This window comes from Colobus angolensis, unplaced genomic scaffold (genome assembly GCF_000951035.1).
Source record: "Colobus angolensis palliatus isolate OR3802 unplaced genomic scaffold, Cang.pa_1.0 Scaffold419, whole genome shotgun sequence".
NCBI lineage: Eukaryota > Metazoa > Chordata > Mammalia > Primates > Cercopithecidae > Colobus > Colobus angolensis.
In genome coordinates this window covers 867,702-876,741 of record NW_012117588.1, presented here as the reverse complement: position 1 = coordinate 876,741, position 9,040 = coordinate 867,702, and the positions used below count along the sequence as shown (strand labels likewise).

Genomic DNA, 9,040 nt, shown 5'->3' with positions numbered 1-9,040 from the left:
GGAGGCTAAGGCAGGGGAATTGCTTAAACCAGGAAGGTGGAGGTTGCAGTGAGCCGAGATCACGCCACTGCACTCTAGCCTGGGTGACAGAGTGAGACTCTATCTTAAAAAAAAAAAAAAAAAAAAAAGCCATATACAGATAATTTAAAGAAAGTAAGAAAAGGTACTCAGATCTTACCATCTAGTGGCAAGTGTTAATATTTTGGTGTAACTCCTAGTTTTTCTATGTATTTATTAACATAGCTACTTTTCCCACTTAAGGATTTTCAGTAGGAAAGATGAACTGATTCAACATCAGTATTTAAAACACAACAAAACATATCACAGTTTTTACCAAAACCTAACTGGTCCATCTTTAGTTATTTCTTTAGTTCACCTTGTAGAAATCACAAAAGACATGGATCACGCTGAATTACCCCTAAATGAACTTTGGACTTCTGGGAATCAGGAGAGGTTAGAATTTAACCAAGTTAGGCTTGCTTATTTCCTAATACTGCTCAAACCAGGCTACCCAAAAGACTTGTAATTCAAGCTTCCTTCTCCAGCAAGTAAAAAAGTGAGATGTGTTTTCAAGGTGTCATTTTCACAAACAATTGTTCATGGTAAAAATTATTCTACAATAAAACTACCCAGTGTCATCATTTTTTTAATATCCTGCTTTCTAGTGTATGTTTGCATACATCAACATAAATTAGGCATTTATGAGTCCCTGATTTATTTCCAAACTTTAACAAGACCAAAAAACTTTTTTGTCTTTTGTACCAGACTGTAAGCATGCAGACAACAAAAAATTTAATTAAAAAATATTTTTTTTGGCAGGGAGTGCTAGCTCAGGCCTGTAATCCCAGCACTTCGGGAGACCGAGGAGGGTGGACCATCTGAAGGTCAGGAGTTCGAGACCAGCCTGGCCAACATGGTGAAACCCCATCTCTACTAAAAATATAAAAAATTACCCAAGCATAGTGGCGGGCACCTGTAATCCCAGCTACTTGGGCTAAGGCAGGAGAATCGTTTGAACCTGGGAGGTGAAGGCTGCAGTGAGCTGAGAACACTGCATATACATACATATATATATATATATTTTTTTTCATTGCTTCCTCTCCCAACCACACACCAACTATCAATATGCTGGGAAGAAAGGAGATGTTTAACAATGTTTACTGAAGGAATAAATAACTGAATATATAGTATAACATAATAATCTTGCTAGAGTACAGTGGCACCATCTTGGCTCACTGCAACCTCCGCCTCCCTGGTTCAAGGGATTCTCCTGCCTCAGCCTCCCGAGGAGCTGGGATTACAGGCGCATGCCACCATGCCCAGCTAATTTTTGTATTTTTAGTACAGATGGGGTTTCATTATATTGGCCAGGCTGATCTCAAACTCCTAACCTCAGGTAATCTGCCTGCCTTGGCCTCCCAGAGTGCTAAGATTACAGCTGTGAGCCACTGTGCCCAGCCAACAGTATAAGAGAATAAACTCTGAAAAACATCTTGATGCTCTGAAGACAGAAGTTGTTTGTTAAATATTAGTGTTAAGGACATTTCTTACATGATACTATTTCAGTTGTTATCTTTAGGTTGTGGAATTATAGGTGATTTTTATTTTGTTCTTTATATTTTATAATTTTTACAACACATGGGTATTTGTCCTTTTTTTTTTCTGAGACAGGGTCCCACTCTGTTGCCCAGGCTGGAGTGTGGCGGTACGATCATGGCTCACTATAGTCTGTATCCCCTGGGCTCAAGTGATCCCCTGGGCTCAAGTGATCCTCCTGCCTCAGCTTCCTGAGTAGCTGGGAACTACAGATATGTAGCACCATGCCTGACCATTTTAATTTTTATTTATTTATTTTTATTTTTTATTTTTAGTAGAGATGAGGTCTTGCTATTTTGCTCAGGCTGGTCTTGAACTCCTGGCCTCAAGCCTCTCCCACCTCAGTCTCTCAAAATGCTGGGATTACAGGTATGAGCCACTATACCTGGCCTGGGCATTTGTCTTAAAATATATTACAAGAAGTTACTGTTTGGAAGGCAAAATGGAATTGATTGCAATAAACTGAGAAAGTTCATTTGGGAGGTGAATGAATGGGGGTGGCCATGGCAAAGACAGCTTGAGGTTCTTTAGTATACATTATCCCCTCCTTGCACACTAATGGGGGCAAACAAAAGTCTATACGCAGAAGTGTCATGTAGTATACCCCAGGAACCTCCATTAAAAAAACACAGAAATAATTCTTTCATCTATGTTCTTATTTGTGCCTTCCTCCATCCTGCTGCCTGGAATGCAGATTTGATGACTAGAACACTAGTGTAACTTTGAAACATGAGTTCATATCTAGGGGTGGAGGAACAATGTACTAGAAGGAACTTGGGCCTCAAAGGACTTTGTGGATCAGAGCTACTGTAACATTCCTGAAAAGCTTACCTCTATACTTTTAAGTGAAAAAGATACAAAGGTCTATTTTGTTTTAGATATTGTTTGTTTTGGTCTTGTTTACTTGGCGTTACACTGAATCCTAACAGATACTGCAGTTCTTCCCCCATTCCCTCTCAAAAATTAAGACTAGATCTTAAAAAAGGAGAAAGATGCTAAATGATTAACTGGAAAAGTGTTACAATAAAACTTAAATTATTAATTCAGGATGAAGAGGAAGTATAAAAACAACAGTTTTGGCTGGCAGCGGTGGCTCACGCCTGTAATCCCAGCACTTTGGGAGGCCAAGGTGGGCAGACTGCCTGAGGTCAGGAGTTCAAGACCAGTCTGGCCAACATGGTGAAACTAGGTCTCTACTGAAAATGCAAAACATTTAGCCAGGCATGGTGGTGTGTACCTGTAATCCCAGCTTTTCAGGAGGCTAAGGCAGGGGAATTGCTTAAACCAGGAAGGTGGAAGTTGCAGTGAGCCAAGATCACGCCACTGCACTCTAGCCTGGGTGACAGAGTGAGACTCTATCTTAAAAAAAAAAAAAAAAAAAAAAGTTTTTAAATAAAAACCCTACCTGGGTTATAAAGAGACTCTCAACTGCTTTAAAAGTCTTTTTGGACTAACAGAACTATGCCTGCTTTCGCACAGTCAAAATTCCACTGGCTATATCTGCAACTGAAATCCTGAGAGTAACAGCTTCTAACTAAGTATTCTGGAATTGGAGGGCTGTCCCTGGTGTTTACAAGAATTTTTTGAATGTCTGGAAATCCAGCGGTGGAGACTGCTCCTGGCACCACCTCTACCTTCATTATATAAACATTTATTGAAAGCTTAACTAGGTACAGAAAATGGTCCTATTCAGTGTAAGGAGCAGGAGGAAAAATTTATAAGAAATAAAATAAGATATAGTCTAGCTGAGAGATGACTACCAAACACTCTTAACATAACACTAATTGAGACCAGTTACAAAGGCATATGTCAACAATGCAGGCCGGGAGCGGAGACTCATGCCTGTAATCCCAGCACTTCGGGAGGCCAGGGTGGGCAGTTCACTTGAGGTCATGAGTTTGAGACCAGCCTGGCCAACATGGTGAAACCCTGTCTCTACTAAAAATACAAAAATTAGCCAGGTGTGGTGGTGCATGCCTGTAATCCTGGCTACTTGGGAGGCTGAATGCAGGAGAATCGCTTCAACTTAAGAGGCGGAGGTTGCAGAGAACCGAGATCGCACCACCGCATTCCAGCCTGGGCGACAGAGAAAGACTCAGTCTAAAAAAATCCAAAAAACAACAACCCCGACCCCACTCTGAAAAACCAAAACACAATGCAGTATGAAAGTATGTAAACTAGTGATCAGAACAGAACCAAGTTAACCAGAGATGAGTTCTGAAGACAAGGTAAATGACAGAGTAAAAAGGTGAAGGGCTAGGGCAGAGCCTGTTGGTGCTGCTGAAGGAATGCCAAGGTTAGACAAGGAGAAGACGATGAGTACAGGAGAGGCCACCAATCTCACAGCCTGGAGCAGGGCAAGTTTTTCCACTGAAACTAGGGACTAAAAGGCATCAACAAAGATTGTCTTGACAATTCTGTGTGTGTGAGACTGAGGTAGGGAAAGAGGCTAAATTCAGTGGGACCAGTTAAAATGTTATAATACCCAGGGGGCAGTGTAGACCGAATAAAACATTTATTCACACATTCAACTTACATTTATAATTGATACTGATAATAAAGGCACAGGAATTAGTATCTACTTTCTATCTCTGTCTCTCTCTATCTCTCTAGTTTTCTATGGATCTTCACATACTATTTAGCATGTACTGTTCTAGGAGCTGGGAACACTGAACAAAAGGGACAAAGCCTCTGCTCTCGCAAGGCTCACAGTCTAGTGAGGAGGGGGTGCATAGAAAAGTAATTAAAGGCAGAAGTGAAGCAAACAGCTACATGACAGCTGTCATTGCCAAAAATTATACCAGTGTCTCAAGGTAAGTGGATGGACTGCTAACTAACACTGGGCTCCATGTCGTCTTAGGTTGGCATCATCTCTGAGCAAACTTACTCCTAGACACCAAGGGTCACAGAGTCCATTTCCTCCCTCTCTCTCCCAACTAAGTTTGCACAGTCTGCAATTTGGGGTAACCAAACACCAATACACCAATGTGATGGCATCAATTAGAGAAAACTCTCCAAGTTCAGACCAAATTCCCATGTGTTCAGAGCAAAGGTGAAATCAACAAACTGATGGCAAGTCTGCTCCTTATTTATATATTTATCTCCTATAAAACTCAGTGCTCTGTGAGAGGCGCCCAATTTATGGCCTCGAGCACAGTGTGACATTTGCTTGCAATTCTTCTGCATTAACAAAGTGAAATGGAGTTACGGGTATTTAAAAAATCATTCATCTAGATTCGTAAAGTACTATATGATTTTAACTTTCAGTGAAACTAAACTTGCTGTCCAAATAATACATGGTTTGGAAAGACATAAAAATTAACGTACTTACCAGGAAGAAGATTAGATCACAGGAAACTAGTCTGGGAGTACTAACCTGCTTGCAGTGATTCTCAACTGGAGGTAATTTTTCTTTTAAACCAACCAAACGAGGCGTGGAGGTGATTTTGCCCCATGAAGAGACATTTGGCAATGCCTGAAGATATTTATCCTTGTCACTGTTTGGGGTGCTACTGGAATCTAGTGTGTAGAGGCCAGAGCTGCTGCATACATTCTGCCACGCACAAGACAGGCCTTCCCTCCCCCAACAAAGAATTATCCAGCCCATAATGTCAGCAGCGCTGAGGCTGAGACAGCCTGTGCTGGAGACAGTGAGAAGAATAAAAATTCACAGATAGCAACTGAAATTTTGGCTGTATAATCTGTAGTCTTCCGCTGGGCGCGGTGGCTCACGCCTGTAATCCCAGCACTTTACGAGGCGGAGGCAGGTGGATCACCTGAGGTGTAGAGTTCAAGAGCAGGCTGACCAACATGGAAAAACTCCATCTCTACCAAAAATACAAAATTAGCCGGGCATGGTGGTGCATGCCTGTAATCCTAGGTACTTGGGAGGCTGAGGCAGGAAAATCACTTGAACCTGGGAGGCAAAGGTTGCGGTGAGCCAAGATCGTGCCATTGCACTCCAGCCTGGGCAAGAGCGAAACTCCGTCTTGGGGGAAAAAAAAAAAAAAACTGTAGTCTTCAAGTCTTTCATTTCTTATTGGGGCCAATAACACTATGCTCAGGTGACAGAGTGACAAAAATGCCACTTTTGAGTAAAAAAAGCATTCAATACTTTTCTACATACTCTACCACAATGAGCCATTCTTTAACATGAGCAAAAAGCACTGGGGTGAAATAATGTGTCCTGTGGACTTTATAACGGAAGAGACTTTGATATTATTACTTTTATCTATTAATTAGGACACACTGACTTCTTTGTTCTGATTTCACTGCTGCACACTCTAGGCCCAATTACTGACTGATGGTGCTGTGAAAAATAATTACACTCTTGTGCCACAACTTTCACACACCATTTATGTGCTTTTCTTTGCCAGATACCACACCTGACTGTTGAAACTGAAGAACTTTGCTAATTCCCATTAATGTTATTGTCCCCTCTCAGATGAAGCATGAAGATTTTGCCTGAAGAGCTGAGTCAGTCCTAGAGAAGTACATAATTATCACAGATTTCCACATTTAAAAGCCCCAGAGTGTAAGCATCCTGCTGTTCAAAGCAGTCAAAAAGATTCCATGTCAGCAGGAAAGCAAAGTAGGATGAACTCAGGGAGAGAGGCAAGTTCTCATGAAGCTAATTACTCAGAGTATGAAAGTAATTAAGTTAGCACATCAACTTTTCCAAGAGTGGAAAGTGTTCTAAGAAGACAGGGAAGTACAACAGCGTCCTTCTGAACGGGTTTAGCAGGCGGCATCTCCTGATGACACTGTTCGCATTAAGCTCTTTGAGACCCAGTAGCTTCGCTTCCTATATCAAATTTGTGTGAGGAACACCATTTGTTAGAGAACACGCAATAAAAAGGGTAGCAATATGAGTGTTCCTCCTTCTGGTTTAAAAGAATGTATAGTAAATGAGATTTTCTTTTGCTCTTGCGTTTACCAAAGAGTTATTTTTAAGCCTGCTCTTTTCCCTCCCAGATAAAACCTACTCATTCAGTCATTCAAATCATGGGCACCTGCCAAGTGCTAGGCTTTTTCTAAGAAGCCTGAAATCCTTCTCCTCACCGAGTTTATACTGCCTATTGCAATTTCACCAATACCTCTTCAGGTTATAGGTAGGTAGGTAGGTAGGTAGGTATGTATTCATTCATTCTTTTAGAGACAGGGTCTCGCTCTGTCACCCAGGGTGGAGTGTAGTGGCACAGTCACAGCTCACTGCAGCCTTGAACTCCCCAGCTCAAGTGATCCTCCTGCCTCAGCCTCTCTAGTAGCTAGGACTACAGATGTGTGCCATCAAACTTGGCTAATTTTTAAATTTTTTATAGAGATGGGGTCCCACTATGTTGCCCAGGCTAGTAGAGCTGTTTTAAATAGCTACCTAAACACTTCATGCAAATAAAATTGTAACATTAAAGAAAGCAAAAGTATTTGCCAGAAGTTCATAAGAAATATCAGGTCAGTTGACACATATGTAGCATAACTGCAATTTTACAGGCTTGGTTTGTTTATATGATTAAGTTAGAATGTAGTGTTGCTTCCTGTACTCCTCTTTCTAACTCCTTTTGGCTTCTCCCCCCAAATCTTTGGATTTCCTCTCATGGACACTCTTATCTTGACTTTTTTTTTAACAGACATTAACTAGCACACTACTCCTATATCTTCCACTGTCTCTCATCACTACCCCTCTCCAGACCAGCTCCATCTTCCATGTTTACCTGTTCCCACACTCCGTAAAGAGAATGCTGATCTAAGAAAGATGCAGTTGTTACACTGAAAGATGGACGTATTCTTTCATTCAGCAAATATTTATTAAGTGCCTGCAATAGACCAAACACCGCTAGGTGCTAAGCAAAACAGACACACAGCCTGTCTGGGTAGAACTTATGAAGTATAGGAGGAGACAGACAAGTGATCACATAAATAACAACCGTACTAAGCGTTGTCAAAGTAAAATACAGGCGTTATGCTGGAACAGAGCAGGGACCCCGCCTAGGCTACGGGTAGGGAGGGTTCTTCAAGGGAGTGGTAGCTAAGGAATCCACCAGGCAGTGTGCTGGGGATGCGTGGAGGGATGGGAGAAATTCTAGGCAGAGGAAATAGCATATGCAAAACCTGCAACTTTTAAGAACTGGGAAGGGGACTTTGCAAAGACTGCAGTGAGGCAGAAAGGGGACAGACAGAGCCCGAACCCAACAGCACCCTGGGGATCAAGTTTTTGCATCACAGATGCATTGGTAAGCTATTGAATGGTTTTAAACAAGGGAGTGAAATGATCAGATTTGCATTTTAATAAGATTGCTCTGGCTATATGCTGGAGATTAAAATTCTCCTCAGTATCCTCCATTAGGGTTTCCATGGATTATTCAAGTCCCCATGAATTTTTGTCTAGGTATAACAAATTCCTTTGCACCATGTGAATTTTATCTACCCAATTAGAAAATAAGTGGTAATAGTAAGATAAGTTCGGTGGTATTCAGCCACCAGAACTTTGACACTGTCTGCATTTGGGCTAGCCAGCCTGTAGCCTTAACTCTGTCTGCCCCTAATACTTAGGAGGAAACTGAGAAGGCCCAACAAATTCCAGCTACTCTGGGCTGACTTGGAGACCAGGATCAGGTCTCCGGGCTTGTCTTCTAGGGCTGTTACCTCATTCTGCTACTAAAAAAAAAAAAAAAAAATTTGATTCCGCCTCCTAAAAAAAAAAAAAAAAAAAAAATTTCTTTAAACCAGTGGATGACTCACTGCAGAGAAAAGTGATGGGATTCCTTTTCTGAAGGTCATTCAAGTATGAGAAATCTAACCTGGGAAGGACGGATATGGCATGAGTGAGGGCAGGAAGAAAGAGGAAACAACATTTTAGGGAATCCAGGTTCTGATTTAGCATGTTGAGATGCAGAACACAGACTTGCTCTGTGTTTGAAACTCTAGGATGGGAAGAGCAAGGACTGAAAATGCCCGTGAGGCTAAGACAACGCAGACCCTGGCAGCCAGCAAGTGTCTCTGGAGGCAGGAGAGAAGGCGGGCAGCATGCTGTTTCCAGCTTTGTGCACCTCTCCACCCACACCTGACCAGGGCCTGAATTGGCCAACAGGGAAAACTAAAAGCAGATGATAGGGCCTGGGGAACTTAAGCAATATACTCTGAAAATACAAAACTTCCACCCACCAGATGGTCTCCGACAAGCTGAATTTCAGGTTGGCTTGCCTCTAGTGTCCCGAGTGTTACTGCCTACCACAGATCTTGTTGCAGGTGACCCATACTGTCAGAGATAAATACATATCTAGAACTCAGATAACACCCTCTGCCTACCAGTTATTATTCTCAATCATCATAAGACATCAGATTGGCTATTTATTTATTTATTTATTTATTTATTTTTTGAGACGGAGTCTTGCTCTGTCGCCCAGGCTGGAGTGCAGTGGCCAGATCTCAGCTCACTGCAAGCTCC

At 41.8% G+C, this 9,040-nt stretch overlaps 1 protein-coding gene across 2 annotated transcripts in view; it reads right to left on the bottom strand.

Moving 5' to 3' along the window:
* Window positions 1-9,040, bottom strand: part of KANK1 (KN motif and ankyrin repeat domains 1) — a 232,950-nt gene that overhangs the window by 38,693 nt on the left and 185,217 nt on the right. The window lies entirely within an intron of this gene.